Source organism: Capra hircus, chromosome 1 (genome assembly GCF_001704415.2).
Source record: "Capra hircus breed San Clemente chromosome 1, ASM170441v1, whole genome shotgun sequence".
In the NCBI taxonomy this organism is placed as follows: Eukaryota; Metazoa; Chordata; class Mammalia; order Artiodactyla; family Bovidae; genus Capra; species Capra hircus.
In genome coordinates, this window is record NC_030808.1 from 144922423 (window position 1) to 144938760 (window position 16338).

Below are 16338 nucleotides of genomic sequence, written 5' to 3' on the forward strand. Positions count from 1 at the left end.
TACCTGGAGGGCCCCACCTGTCGTTTCTGTGTTTGTGGACATCGGGAACATCAGGTCCCTGGTTTCCAAGGAAACCTTTAAAAGAGGTTTTGTCTAATCTTCAACTGGTGCTTTCTGGTTTTTTTTTTTTTCTTTTCTACATAGCCAGCAAGTGTATGGAGAGGGCAAAACCATGCTTACTTTTACCGCTGCTTGTGCCAGTAGGATGGAGTTGTGTTTTTAACCACAACTCATCTTTTAGCTCAATTAGTGATCTTAAATCAGTTTCTCTGTAGCCGGAGTTGGTTGGGAGATGGTACAAAGCCCAGAGTGAGACCGTGCTTTAGCACTGCAAGTGAGCTGGGGTTTATGGCCACCTACATCCAGGGTGCCGTGTGGGCTTCCCTGGTGGCTCAGACGGTAAAGCGGCTGCCTGCAATGCAGGAGCCCTGGGTTCGATTCCTGGGTCGGGAAGATCCCCTCCTGGAGAAGGAAATGGCAATCTACTGCAGCACTCTTGCCTGGACAATCCCATGGATGGAGAGCCTGATAGGCTACAGTCCATGGGGTCGCAAAGAGTCGGACATGACTGAGCGACCTCACTTCCACTTTCACATCCAGGGTGCTGTAGATGTAGCATTCTTGTTGTTTAGTTGCCCAGTCGTGTCTGACTCTTTATGACCCCATGGACTGTGGGTCACCAGGGTCCTCTGTCCATGAGACTTCCCAGTCAAGAATACTGGAGTGGGTTGCTATTTCCTTCTCTAGGGGATCTTCCTGACCTAGGGATTGAACCTGTATCTCCTGCATTGGCAGGTGGATTCTTTCCCACTGTGCTGTCAGGGAAGCCCCCAAAACATTGCCCTCTTAGGCCCATCTGGGATTCAAACCCAAGATCTCCTGTTTACTAGACAGGTGCTTTCAGAGCTAAGCCACAGAACCAATTATAGTGGGATGTAAACTATCGTTTTAATTATGCTGTTGAAGTGAACTAGAAAGTGTTTTTAATGTGACGTAAGCATGCAGTGAAGAAGCGAATTGTTTTCAATCCTGTGCACAAGCCAGCTGTCCCTGAAGGCACAGGAACAAAAGCAAGGGCAGGAGGTGGCATCTGAAGCAGAACGGAGGGCGGAATGGTCAGACACCCAGTGTCAGGAATCAGGTCTTCTGCTGAGTCTGTGCTGACAGGTGGTACCTGCAGAGTAAACACTTCACATTTGTTTCATAAAATGAGAGCTAATTCTAGCAACCGTAATCCCGTGTATTAATCTTTTTTTCACAGTGATTTGAAAAAGAAAAAAGCACGCAAGCTTCTGGCTGGATAAAGTATCTCTTGGCTGACGCACTCCTGATCAGTAGCCTCATTTGCCGTCTGGCGGGAGCGCTGCAGGCAGCCTGTATTTTTAGCTCCAGGCCGGTCCCTGCTTCCACCTCTCTTGCTCCTTAAACAGGCTGAAGTTGCTTCCTGTGTTTCGTAGGTGAGAATACCTTCTGAGGCTGGGGCCTCTTGAGGTTGTGCTGTGGAGCCCTCTGCAGAGTTTAAGGGCCCGTGCGTGCTGTGCAGGCCAGGTTGCTTCAGTCCTGTCTGATTCTTTGCGGCCCTATACGGACTGTAGCCCAGCAGGCTCATCTGTCCATGGGATTCTCCAGGCAAGAATACTGGAGTGGATTGCCATGCCCTCCTCCAGGGGATCTTCCCGAGCTAGGGATCGAGCCGAGTCTCTTACATCTCCTGCATTGGCAGGCGGGCTCTTTACCACTAGTGCCACCTGGGAAGCCTGTAAGCTCCCTCGGGGTTAACTTGAGGGGGTTCCAGGGAGGCCTGGCTCTGCTCAGACGCTGAGGCTTTCCTCAGTGTCTCATTGCCATCAGTCCCCGCAGTCTGCTTATGACAAACATGTATAGACTCCCCTTCTAATTCTGAATTGAAATAATTATAATTATGACCATATCCAAATGTAGTAAAAGAGAAATTAAGGATGCACAGTGACATAGCTCTCACGGGGACCTGTGAACGTCCTGTGCTGCGCGTACACCAGCAGACGCAGAGCTGCAGGCGCTGCGATGGTGTCGTGGGACTGCGGTGCTAACTTGAGTGGGATGGCCCTCAGCTCATGGACTGGCTCTCAGAGCAGCAGGCTGCGGCCTCTCTGCCTCCACACAGCAGTTCCACTCTGGACTGCTGGGTGTGTGGGAAGTTGTGACCGTATTGAAACAGGCCTGGTCTTGTGTCCTCATGAATCTCTTTGTCACCTGCATGTCAGTCCTTCGGGCAGGACAGTTATTTCTGGAACGGTCCTGCTTGTCTCATACATTCCCTGTCCCTATATGGTGCCCGAGTGCCCCAGCCCTGTGACGACCAGACCACGTCCACACGTGGCTACCACTGATAGGAGCCTTAGCAGAGAGAAGAAAGTGGCAAGGAGGGTCTGTCGGGGACAGGGTGGCCTCAAGATCCTCACAGGCTGGCTGGGTGTTCTGAAAGCTGGGGTAGCTGTGGGCCCAGGAGGGGTCCCCTGGGGCATCAGGCAGGCCCTGAGGTGCAGGTGACCCCAGGTGCTCCTAACACATCAACAATGGAGAAAGCGGGAGGCAGCGCTGCGAGGGCACCTGGTGCTTAGGCAGGCAGCTAAATCCTCAAATGTTGGGGTAGAAACTTGACTTTTCCCCCTTACTGTGATTTATTGGCTAACAGAATCTGTTTAACACAGATGACACTTCAGTTTACAAACACTTCTGAAGGTCGGTGAACTAAAGAAAAGTTTGGCTGAGAATGAAGAGTGTCTCAGTGTGCTTCTGGCATGAGTCACTGCTGCCGAGAAGGTGTCCTTGTGTGGCCTGCCTGACTCATCAGCGTCAGCTCAACAAGGGGCGTCCAGGCAGAGGCGTCCCTGTTTGTGAGGTCACAGGTCTTGGGCAGCCAGGGGCAGAGACTGGCCCTTTGGGACCCGGGTGCTGCCCAGGGAGCCGAGGTCCGCCCAGCTCAGATCTGCCAGTGTTTGTTCTTCTGCTTGGGAACAAGGAAGCCGAGCAGGAAACGGATCTTGCGGGGACCGTGCTCTTCTGCATGTGAACCTTGGTGGTCCAGTCATCACTCATTGGGAAGCTTGTGTCCTGCCTTGTGGGGCGGTGAGGGCCTACTTCCCCAGGCCACGTGGAGGAGACGCGCTCAGGGTCCAACGAGCCCAGATTGTGGGCGTGGCCGGTGTGGTGGGCATGGCTGGCGTCATGGGCATGGTTGGCGCAGTGGTTGTGGTTGGTGCAGTTGACATGGCTAGCATCAGGCCAGCCTCACTTCCCTGGCCGCCACAGGCCACCCGCCGGCTCAGTATGGAGCATGAACCCAGTTTTGTCCTTGGAAGCATCGATGGTCAGTATGCCCGTGGACTAACTTCTTGTCACTGTGAAACAAACCACAGCAAATGTCCTCCAGCCGTCTCAGGGTCAGGGCCGGATTCCTTGCTCCCGCTCTCACCTGGTCCAGAGTTTAGAGGCCCAGGGGCCCTACCCAGCCCACCGAGTTACTTGTGGTTGCAGGATGCAGGCCTTTGGCCCCAACCCCTGGACACGGGAAGGGGAGAGAGCCTCTTCTGCTGCCTCCCATATGGATTTCTTTCCTCCACCCTAATTGGGTGAGCCCACCTAGGGAAGTCCGCTTTACACTAACTCAGCCGGCTGATTTGGGACCTTCATCATATCTGCACATCCCTTCCCCATGCCTCCTGTGGCAGTAGGCCCATCATGTCTGCAGCTCTGCCACCATCATGGGGGAGGGAGAAGCAAGGTGTGGAATGAAGTGTGCTGCCAACACCCATTGATTGGGGAACTTACTGCACCTGTGCCTGGTTGAGGTGTGTATCTGCCATCGGTGTGTATCTGCCATTGGTGTGTGCCTCACAGGATGTGTATCTGATCGGTGTGTACCAGACGGGCAGAGGCCTGCGTGGTCTCTAGAGCACATAATGCATACGGGCCCCTACAAGCCAATATGGACAAGACAGTGGGCACAAAAAGGGCAGGAAAGCTTGCACAGGTTTGGCGCCAGAAATGAAACAGGGGTGGCCAGTGAACATATGAAGCAGTGCCCACTGGCAGCGAAACCCAGCATGTCTGGAGGTTGGGCCAGCACCAGCCCGAAAGCCGCCTGGGGATCCTCCCAGAACCATCCCCAAGGTGGGCACCTGGGCCCCAGGTGGGCCTGGCGTTCTACTTCTGGGGCCTGTCCCAAGATATGTGCAGCCTAGAGACTGAGAGCCTTGACTGAGTCTGCGTACGTGGACTTGAAGCCAGAGTGGAGAGGCTGTTCCTGGGGAACCCTCTCTTGCTCACCCCCTCCCTGTTCCTGCTGCCTGGCACTCCTGGTGCCCAAGGAAGCCCTGAGGGTGTCACCGCGGCTGTGGTCTCGGCACTCGGTGCAGGATAGACAGTTAGAGGCGCTGTGAGCATACTCACGGGGAGACCTTACAGGTTCATCAGCAGAGCCAGGAGGCCATTCTGGAACTAATGGCCTGCTTCTGCACCTCACTGCCCATCAGACAGGCTGGGAAGGATGGGGGCCTGCTAGGTGGTCAGGTGCGTGGAGGGAGCTACAGGTGGACTTCTGGGGGGCCTGGGGTTGGAGTGAGGCTGGGGTGAGTGGACCAGGGCCTGGAGCTGGGGGGAGGGAAGAACTCCATCTTCTCCCCATACCTGGAGCTCACCTACTGGGAGGACTCTGCCCAGGCTGTCGCCCCCGACCACGGTCCAGCTCCGGCCTCCTCCCCACCCCTCATGGTGGGTGATGGTGCGGACCAGGCACTGGGTTCATGCTCTCCTGGCTGATCTTGCATAACTGGGGGTGCCCCCTTCAACGTCCTGGGCCCCTAATGCTCCTTCTTTCTCAGCTCCAGGGCCTCAGGTAGGGGCTCAGATGGCAGGGAATGTCCCAGTGAAGCTTCTTAGCACCTGCAGCAGTGTTCAAGGAAGATCTCTGTTGCACTCTGGACCCCGTCTGTCATTTATCCAGCAGATATGTGCCTTACACCTGTGGGCAGGCACTAACTGAGGCCCTTGGGACCAGGGTGGCCTCCTGATGCTGCTGGAAGCAGAGGGCAGTCATGGTTGCCACCAGGCAGCGCTGACTGTGAGGGGGACCTGCAGGCCAGGGGTGGGACCTCTCCCAGGGGGCAGCATCCCAGCAAGGACCCAGGAGGGGCCCCCATGTGCCTTCTCTGCATATCCCTGGCTGAGGGTGGCTGCAGGCAAAATTGTGCACAGTTAACCTCATGAGTGGGCTTCCCTGGGGGCTCAGACAGTAAAGAATCTGCCTGCAACGTGGGAGACCTGGGTTTGATCCCTGGGTTGGGAAGATTCCCCTGGAGGATGGCATGGCAACCCAGTCCAATTTTCTTGTCTGGAGTATCCCGTGGACAGAGGAGTCTGGCGGGCTACAGTCCATGGGGTTGCCAAGAGTCAGACACAGCTGAGCCCCAAGCCCAGCGCAACCTCAAAAGTACGACTCGGCAAATAAAAATTCAGTTGCCTTTGCAGTGTCGTGTGCCGTTGCATCTGTTGTTCTTGGAGATTAATTGGTGATTTTCTTCTAGCTGTTTTGAGCTCTAGTCAATACTAGACTCAATACTAGATAATAGAATCAGACACTTAAGACTGACGTGTAAAAGAAAAATGAAGAGGTTCATTTATATTGTTTAGTCGCTGAGTTGTGTCCAAGTCTTTGTGACCTCATGGGCTCCAGCTCACCAGTTTCCTCTGTCCTCCAGTATCTCCTGGAGTTTAATCAGATTCATGTCCATTGAGTCAGTGATGCCAGCCAACCATCCCAGCCTCTGTGGCTTGATCATTATAGATACAGGAAAATCTGGTGTTCTTCCCTGTGTCCTCATGGAGGGATTTTTAGAAATACTATCATCGCCCTCCTATGGACGGGTTTGTTACGTAGTTACCACTCTAAAATTTGAAAGGCTGAACCTATGAGACCCCCTGCCCCTCCTGTGCACATGGAGAATTCTAGAAGATTGATGTTTCCTGATCATCTTATTAATGCACCCTTGGCTGTGCCCAGGACGCTGTGGACCGCTGCTGGGTTTGTGGTCCACCTTTTGGACGTGAACTGGGACATTCCATGTGGTCTCTCATCACTCCCTGGAGTTTGTCAGGTGGCAACTGGCAGCATTGCTGAGAGCTCCATGGGCCCCATTCTGGAAGAACCAAGCCCAGAGCTGCTTAGTGGACAGGGCGGGTCTCTTGGCTCCTGGTGGCACTCAGGCCTGTGCAGTGCTGTATAGGCAGGCCCTGGAGTATGGACGTGGCTGGGGGTGGGCAGGAAGCAAGTGATGACGGGGTGTCTGCTGCTGCTGTGACGAGAGTGGGGGCAGAGGCGGGTGACCTCTCCAGGCAGGGGCTGCAGGCTTCATGGAGGTGGGGAGTCCTGAACATTGTATATTTTCTAAGCAGATGGTACAGGGAGGTGGGCATGGATCAGGGGATTGGGGACAGGAGAGGATCCCAGCAGCCTGGTGGGCCCAAGTAGGCTGCAGCTGTCGGGGTGGGGGCATGGAGGGCACTTTAACTAGCCTTATCATTGGGTCATGCCTTTTTTGTTCAGTGTTAGCCTCTTCTTCCTGCATTCTTGCATTGTCTGGGGTGGTGGAGCAGGCTGTGAGAAGTGGCTACAGCCCGAGTTTGGACCTTGGCCTCCCTGACACAGCTCTGTGCTTGCGGCTGTTTGCCGGCTTCCCAGCCCGGTCTCCTCGCGAGATATGTCAGCTGTAGCAGCGAGAGCTGGTGGCACCATCCTCTGCTGTCCTGATGAGAGAGATCGGGCTTTCCAGTCTTTTCCAACTGATTCATTCTGTGTTTGGAATCCATTCATTCCTTCTTCTTGAAATCTACATACCTTTTATTTTGTTTCAAATTGAACGATGACTTTCTCATATAATTTGTGTTTTTTTTCTGGGATTTTTAAAAAGCTGACTTTATTGAGATATAGTTGACATGCAATAAAAATCACTTTTCTGTGAGCAGTTAATTGTGTGCCGACAGTGTGTGCACGTAGCACAGCACCGTCGTGTCTCCTTCCTCCCAGAGGCGCCCTCTGGCCCGCTCAGATGTCCCCATCCACCCTCATCGCAGAGTGGCCTTGTCTGTTGGTGGTTTTCTGTGTCATTGCCTGCCACGGACAGAGAGCCAGGACGTAGTGGTGGAGAGGGCCGACCACACTATCCAGCGTGCCCAGAGCCCCAGGTTGACGCCTTCAGACAGTAGGTGGCGCTGTGGGGTTGTGCTGCGATAACGAGAAAATCCTGTTTCACATCCTGAACCCAGATACCAACTTCCTGTGGAAAAGTGCAGGAAAGTTTCGGTTCACTGGCTTTGGTTTAACCATTTTGAAGGAGCCAGGAGACAATGGCATGGAATACTTATGGCTAGTTTAGTTTACTGAATGACCTGATTTATAAATTTTATCAAATAATTTATGTTTAACTATACTAATAAATCGGAGAAGGCAATGGCAACCCACTCCAGTACTCTTGTGTGGAAAATCCCATGGACGGAGGGGCCTGGAAGGCCGCAGTCCATGGGGTCGCTAAGAGTCGGACAAGACTGAGCGACTTCACTTTCACTTTTCACTTTCATGCACTGGAGAAGGAAATGGCAACCCACTCCAGTGTTCTTGCTTGGAGAATTCCCAGGACGGGGGAGCCTGGTGGGCTGCCATCTATGGGGTCTCACAGAGTCGGACACGACTGAAGCAACTTAGCAGCAGCATACTAATGAACTGAGTCTGTGTTACAGACTTGGAAAGCACAGTCGCATAATTTGTTCTCATCTTTAAAAAAAAGTATTGCTTTGCTTATTTATGTGTAACATAATTCTCCAGTTCTACTGTTTTAGCTTAATATTTCACATAGGCAATAATTAAGGAAAAATGCAAAAGAAAAAAAAAATCCCAGTCTGTACTCTGAAGTTCTAAATGTGTGGTAACAGATTGCTGATTTTAATAAGACTAACCAAAATTTGTATGTGTGTGTTTGATCTTTAGTGAAGAGTTGCCAACTTTTCACTTCCTAAAGTGAAGAAATAATGTGACTGCTGAAGGTTTAAAATTCCTCTTCCATAAACCTGCGTCTTGCAGCCCTACGGCTGTGTCGAAGCCACGCCCACTCTGTTGTCCCGTTCCCACCCCCACTTGCTCTGCTGAGGCTGACCTTGCAGCAGTGGGCACCAGGGGGAGGGGGAGGGGGGTCGGGGCTGGCCAGGCGGTAGCCCAGGTCCATGGTGTAATCCAGGGCCTCCAAGTCGTGGCTCAGATTCTGCCTATGAGATCCCAGGGTGCTAGACTTTGGGGATGAAGGCACACTCCAGCCAGAAGAGATCCCTGTGGGCCAGAGTGAGTAAGGGACCTGTTCCCACACCTCCCTGTGAACGTCCGTCCAAGATGACACTCACGTCTCCTGAGGGCCTCCTGGCAATTTGGGGATACAGATCTGCAGGTGGGGTGAGGCCTGCAGGCTGCCCCACCCTGGAACTCGGGATCTCCTAGGCTCCCACCTTCGTAGGTGATCAGCTTGAGGGACCTGAGATGGGTCACCCCCTCTCAGACTGGCTGACACCCTGCCGCTGCCCTCCAGCCCAGCTGCATTGCCTCAGTAACCAGACTGCTTTGGTCTCGACTCCACTGGCGCTCTCTAGTCGTGGATTTCAGTGACAAAGATGTGGGTTTTCGTTGTTGCCTTTTATTGCCATCTCCTTGCACATGGCACCCATTTGGTGGCAGATTGGGCTCTTCACACCCTGAGATGTTTCCCCTCTTGCAGCTCTGAGGGTAGCCCGTGTGCCTGTTCCTCAGGCTCATGAATTGCATGCCTCAGGCACCACCTATGGTCCAGCTTTCACGCCTCTGATATCTTTTCAAGTGGTTTCTTCCCCTTCAGTCTTGCTGAAGTTTTTAGTCAAATCTGGTCACTTTTGTCCTCTGGTACCTTCATTGTGACAGACTTTCTTTTCTTGGGCTCCAGAATCACTGCAGATGGCGCCTGCAGCCATGAAATTAAAGGATACTTGCTCTTTGGAAGAAGAGCTGTGACCATCCTAGGCAGCATATTAAAAAGCAGAGACTTTGCCAGCAAAGGTCCATCTAGTCAAAGCTCTGATTTTTCCTGTAGTTATGTATGGATGTAAGAGTTGGACCATAAAGAAAGCTGAGTGCCAAAGAATTGATGCTTTTGTCCTGTGGTGTTGAAGACTGTTGAGAGTTCCTTGGACTGTGTGGAGATCAAACCAATCTAACCTAAAGGAAATCAATCCTGAATATTCTTTGGAAGGACTGATGGTGAAGCTGAAGCTCCAATACTTTTGCCACTTGATGCAAAGAACTGACTCACTGGAAAAGACCCGATGCTGGGCAAGACTGAAGGCAGGAGGAGAAGGGGACGACAAAGGATAAGGTGGTTGGATGGTATCACCAACTCAATGGACATGACTTTGAGCAAGATCTGGGAGTTGGTGATGGACAGGGAAGCCTGGCATGCTGCAGTCCATGGATCACAAAGAGTCAGACACGGCTGAGCAACTGAACTGAACTGAACCTTCCTTGTATATATATACGTTCACATCAGCTCTTTTATCTACACATACCCAGTTAAAAAACGACAATCTTGGAATCATTTATAAATAGATCAACTAGGCCAGGGGTTTTCTACTCTAGATTGAGCAAAGTCACTCTGTCTTCTTTGAAGAACTAGCCAGATTTACTTTGTATTTCAAAAAGTTTATGTTCTAATTTGTTATTAATTATCAGTAATAGCTAAAGCATTTTAAAGTATGCTTCAAAAAGTAATGTTTAAAGAAAAACATACCTATATGTATACCTATGACTTATTCATGTTGATGTTTGAGAGAAAACAACAAAATTCTGTAAAGCAGTTATCCTTTAATTAAAAAATAAATAAATTTTAAAAATACAATAGAGAAAGAAATACCTATCCAATCATGACTATCAATTGTGTACTCAGTTTAGCTTCAAATTTATGTTCAGACTTGATGGCAGTGTTTATTTCAGACTTTCCTTTCATCTTTAGCTAGATGTCTGAGCCCTCCCTGCATAGCCCAGGCCTCTTGGGTTTGAGATGGCCTCTGCTGCGGACACTCATCCACGGGCCACCATGGCCACTTGTGGATCACCTCCGTCATCCGTGGAACATTTGAGCCATCTGCCTACCACCATCTGTGCCTACTTCCTTGCTATAGGTGACTTTGTTCAGTTGCTCAGTTGTGTCTAACCCTTTGCAACCCCATTAATGGCAGCACGCCAGGCTCTGTCCTCCACTGTCTCCCGGATCTTGAGCACTATCTTGCTCAAACTCATGTCCACTGAGTCAGTGATGCCATTCAACCATCTCATCTATCACCCCCTTCTCCTGCCACCAATCTTTGCCAGCATCAGGGTCTTTTCCAAAGAGTCGACTCTTCCCATCAGGTGGCCAAAGTATTGGAGCTTCAGCTTCAGCATCAGGCCTTCCAATTAATATTCAGGGTTGATTTCCTTTAGGATTGACTGGTTTGATCTTGCAGTGCAAGGGACTCTCAAGAATTTTCTCTAGCACTACAGTTCAAAAGCATCAATTCTTCAGTGCTCAGCCTTCTTTATGGTCGAGCTCTCACATTCATACATGACTGCTGGAAAAACCGTAGCCTTGACTATAAGGACCTTTGTTGGCCAAATGATGTCTCTGTTTTTAAATACGCTGCCTGTTTGTCATAGCTTTTCTTCCAAGAAGCAAGCATCTTTTAATATGGCTGCAGTCACTGTCTACCGTGATTGGCTATTGGAACTAATTTCAGGCCCTAATTTCAATTCAAGTGTCTCCCCGCTTTTTTTTTCAGATTCAACACCTGCTTTACTTATTTGAGCTGTGTAGATTTGTATTTTAATCCAAAGTTCCTTGGTAAAGTCACTGTAAAAGAAAATGGAAAAAGCTCACTTGAATCCATGATCTTAACTGAGTGGAGCAATGTTGGAAGTAGACTGACAACTACGCTCACCCTGGTCTGCTTGAAAATGTTCCGTCAGAGAAAGTAGAAACGTGCAATGTTAGAGAAACACGGGCGTGTCGTTTTGACAATACTGTAGAATCTTAATACACTAAAAAAGTAAACCAGTGGCTGTGCTTTTGCTATGTTGGCTGTGTTGCAGAGGTTGAAGCGCTGCGTCTGAGCTGGGCGTGTCCTGGGTTCTGAACAGGGTCCTGCTGGCTGCCCAGTTGTGACTGTGGACAGGTCACTTAGCCTCTGCAGCTGGCAGGCTCCTCTGTAAAGCGGTGCTGCTAATGCAGGAGCAGCTAAAGCTGAGGGTCCGCTGCCCTCCCTGTGCACCATCCTCACATGGTCTCCCCAGCAAGCCTGGAGGGAACCTTCTTCGTCACCAGGAAGCCAGGAGGGTGAGAAGTTCCTGTGGCCCCAGGCCAGTAGGAGGTGGAGCAGGGCTTCAGCAGGGAGGTCCCTATGCTATAATCAGGCTGCACTGCCCGACTCCCCTCACAGAGGTTTGACTGGCATCCCTTCTGGTCGTGAAACAGATGGTGGTTGTGTCCAGGCTGCCCCTCATGCGGTCATTGCAGAGTCTTCTTTACTGAGATTTGGTGATGTTTAAGTGAGCTAAGGCAATGCCAAAGAATGCTCAAACTACCGCACAAGTGCACTCATCTCACACAGTAGTAAAGTAATGCTCAAAATTCTCCAAGCCAGGCTTCAGCAATACGTGAACTGTGGACTCCCTGATGTTCAAGCTGGTTTTAGAAAAGGCAGAGGAACCAGAGATCAAATTGCCAACATCCGCTGGATCATGGAAAAAGCAAGAGAGTTCCAGGAAAACATCTATTTCTCCTTTATTGACTATGCCAAAGCCTTTGACTGTGTGGATCACAAGAAACTGTGGAACATTCTGAAAGAGATGGGAATACAGACCACCTGACTTGCCTCTTGAGAAATCTGTATGCAGTCAGGAAGCAACAGTTAGAACTGGACATGGAACAACAGACTGGTTCCAAATAGGAAAAGGAGTACTTCAAGGCTGTATATTGTCACCCTGCTTATTTAACTTCTATGCAGAGTACATCATGAGAAACGCTGGACTGGAAGAAACACAAGCTGGAATCAAGATTGCTGGGAGAAATATCAATAACCTCAGATATGCAGGTGACACCACCCTTATGGCAGAAAGTGAAGAGGAACTAAAAAGCCTCTTGATGAAAGTGAAAGAGGAGAGTGAAAAAGTTGGCTTAAAGCTCAACATTCAGAAAACAAAGATCATGGCATCTGGTCCCATCACTTCATGGGAAATAGATGGGGAAACAGTGGAAACAGTGTCAGACTTTATTTTTTTGGGCTCCAAAATCACTGCAGATAGTGACTGCAGCCATGAAATTAAAAGACGCTTACTCCTTGGAAGAAAAGTTATGACCAACCTAGAGAGCATATTCAAAAGCAGAGACGTTACTTTGCCGACTAAGGTCCGTCTAGTCAAGGCTATGGTTTTTCCTGTGGTCATGTATGGATGTGAGAGTTCGACTGTGAAGAAAGCTGAGCACCGAAGAATTGATGCTTTTGAAGTGTGGTGTTGGAGAAGACTCTTGAGAGTCCTTTGGACTGCAAGGAGATCCAACCAGTCCATTCTGAAGGAGATCAACCCTGGGATTTCTTTGGAAGGAATGATGCTAAAGCTGAAACTCCAGTACTTTGGCCACCTCATGCGAAGAGTTGACTCATTGGAAAAGACTTTGATGCTGGGAGGGATTGGGGGCAGAAGAAGAAGGGGACGACCGAGGATGAGATGGCTGGATGGCATCACTGACTCGATGGAGGTGAGTCTGAGTGAACTCCGGGAGTTAGTGATAGACAGGGAGGCCTGGTGTGCTGCGATTCATGGGGTCGCAAAGAGTCGGACACGACTGAGCAACTGAACTGAACTGAAGTGAGCTAAAGCACGGGCAGTGACCGGACAGGCGGTAGTCAGTGGATAAACCTGTCCTATGCACACCACCTCGTGGCTGCTCCCTCTCCCAACCGCCCAGCAGCAGCGTGTATCCCATCCACACTCAAGACTCTCACCTCCTCTCTGTTGGTGAGTCCCACACCTGAGTCTACAGCCCAGACCTTTCTCTTGCTGTCTGTACTCAGACCCTGGATCTCCCTGCATCTTCTGGGGGACTACCTCATCTCCAGCTTGGCACATCAGAGTGAACCCCCAGTGACCCACCCCCACCCCCCAGAGGCCTCTGAGCTCAGCAGCTCCGTCCTTCTGGGCTCTCAGGCTGAAAGCCAGGCATCCTTTCTTTTTTTGCGCCAGACCCAAGCCATCAGGCCGGCCTGCCTGCTGTGCAGCTCCACTCCACTGTGGAGTCTGGCTGTTTCTCACGTCAGCCAGCTGTTGGCACTGGCCTCAGCTCTGCCCCAAGCCCACTCCTCCCGAGAGGACGGCTGGATGAGGGAGTGAGTGCTGCTTTTCTTATTAAGAGATATTTCTCAGGTGCCATAATATTAATATTAAATCAAGTACCGTTACAGTTTCCCATGTGTTGATTATATATGAGTAACTAATGAATAACTGACTCATTTAGAGGGTTTAGAATTCTAATAGAGTAAACTTTTTTTATTCCTTATAAGAGTAGAAAAATAGTTTTCAAGAGTCTTATTCTAGATTAATAGTCTAGGAACGTTAAATTTTGGTGTCTTTACTCTAGGACTTGGATAAAAATAAAGTTAATTAGGTACCAAGAATGTCAGATGCTAAATGGTGTCTGACTATTTATGACTTTCTCTTGGAATTCAGTAGTTATTAACTTGCAAAGATGTGACAGCTGAAGTCCGAAATTGATGTATTTTTAAATTAGAAAAAGAGCTTTGAAGTATTTTTTTAGATTATAAACTGTCAATTTAATGGTTCTGGAATCCCTATCTGAAATAGCAAATCATTGCCATTCTGCTGTGAATCTCTTGATTCTCATGAACATGGGAATTCTATTTTTACACTTCTCTTAAATAATCCTAAAGGTGGAAGAAAGAAGTGGGAAGAAAGAAGACTATAATAGATGCAGAGAGAGGTCATTACTTCACCTCTGGGGACTCCGTGTGGAGTGGCTCTGAGATAAATTAAGACACAGAGAGAAGCTTGATGCTCCTTGAGGGCCCCATCTGACAACAGCCACAGGCTCAGCATGGTCAGAGCCCCACTTGCCTTGTCATTCTGGTGGATTCTGCCCCACGCTTACTCTTGAGACTATGGCATTCATTACTTGATGAAGTTTCATTGTGCACTGGGTCATGTCGTTTGATGAGAAAAAGCAAGCTATCAGTTTATGAAGTGAAGGCTGTGTGCATGTAACTGCCACTTTTGTCTGCCTCTTGATATGAATGTAGAGCGGGTGTGAAGTGGGCTTGTGCACATGCTTGTAGGAAGCTAGCTTGCCCTTGTGTCTCACAGACCGTTACGTGCCCTTTAGTTGAAAGGAACCTAAGTGGACCCAATGTCATTGCACCAAGTGTCTTGAGAACCAAACTGTGTCCTCTTGCACCCATGGGATCATCGTGAGCAGTGGGTGCCCTGGGGAGGCCTGGCTGCATACATGCCCTGCAGAACATGGTAGCGCCCACTGGGGTCTGGAGGGATAAAGCAGTGAGAAGGCCTTTTGGGGAGTTTGCATGGGGACAGCTAACAGAAGCAGAAGATATTAAGAGGAAGTGACCAGAATACACAGAAGAACTATACGAAAAAGATCTTAATGACCCAGATAACCATAATGGTGTGATCATGGACCTCGAGCCAGACATCCTGGAGTGCTAAGTCAAGTGGGTCTTAGGAGGCATCACTACAAACGAAGCTAGTGGAGGTGATGGAATGCCAGCTGAGCTATTTCAAATCCTAAAAGATGATGCTGTTAAGGTGCTGCACTCAATATGCCAGCAGATTTGGAAAATTCAGCAGTAGAGCCACAGGACTGGAAAAGGTCAGTTTTCATTCCGATCTCGAAGAAAGGGAATGACAAAGAATGTTTAAACTACTGCCCAGTTGGACTCATTTCACATGCTAGCAAGGTAATGCTCAAATCCTTCAAGTTACAATTCAATAGTATGTGAACCAAGAACTTCTACATGTACAAGCTGGATTTAGAAAAGGCAAAGGAACCAAGATCTAATTGCCAACATGTGTTGGATCATAGAAAAAGCAAGAGAATTCCAAAAAACATCTACTTCTGTTTCATTGACTATGTTAAAGCCTTTGACTGTGTGGATCACAACAAACTGTGGAAAATTCTTAAAGAAATATAATACCAGACCACCTTACTTGTCTCCTGAGAAATTTGTGTGCAGGTCAAAAAACAGCAGTTAGAACCAGACATGGAAGAACAGACTGGTTCCACATTGGGAAAAGAGTATGTACATCAAGGCTGTACATTGTCACCCTGATTATTTAACTTCTATGCAGAGTGAGTGAGTGAAAGTTGCTCAGTTATGTCCAACTCTTTGCGACTCCATGGACTACAGTCCATGGAGTTCTCCATTCCAGAATTCTGGAGTGGGTAGCCGTTCCTCCTCCAGGGGATCTTCCTAACCCAGGTCTCCCACATGGCAGGCAGATTTTTTTACCAGCTGAACCACAAGAGTACATCATGTGAAATACCATGCTGGATGAATCACAGGCTGGAATCAAGATTGCCAGGAGAAATAACAACCTCAGATATGCAAATGATACTACTCTAATACCAGAAAGGGAAGAAGAACTAAATAACTTCTTGATGAGGGTGAAAGAGCTTAAAACTCAACATTCAGAAAACTAAGATCGTGACATCCGGTCCCATCACTTCACGCATAATAGATGGGGGAGAAGTGGACACAGTGACAGATTTTCTTTTCTTGGGCTCCAAAATTGCTACGGACAGTGACTGCAGCTGTGGAATTAAAAGACACTTGCTTGTTGGAAGAAACGGTGTAACAGTCCTAGATAGTGTATTAAAAAACAGTGACATCACTTAGCCTACCAAGTTCCATATAGTTGAAATTATGGTTTTTCCAGTAGTCATGTATGGATGTGAGAGTTGGATCATAAGAAGGCTGAGCACCAAAGAATTGATGCTTTTGAACTGTGGTATTGGAGAAGACTCTTGAGTGTCCCTTGGACAGCAAGGAGATCAAAGCTGTCAATCCTAAAGGAGATCAACCCTGAATATTCATTGGAAGGACTGATACTGAAGCTGAAGCTCCAATACTTTGGCCACCTGATGGGAAGAGCTGACTCACTGGAAAAAACCCTGATGCTAGAAAGGATTGAAGGCAGGAGCAGGGGATGACACAGGGTGAAATGGT

The 16338-nt window shown here is 49.2% G+C and overlaps 1 protein-coding gene across 5 annotated transcripts in view; it reads left to right on the forward strand.

Annotated features, from left to right (window-relative positions):
- ADARB1 (adenosine deaminase, RNA specific B1) overlaps positions 1-16338 on the forward strand; it is a 91554-nt gene that overhangs the window by 22407 nt on the left and 52809 nt on the right. The gene's annotated exons all lie outside the window — the stretch shown is intronic.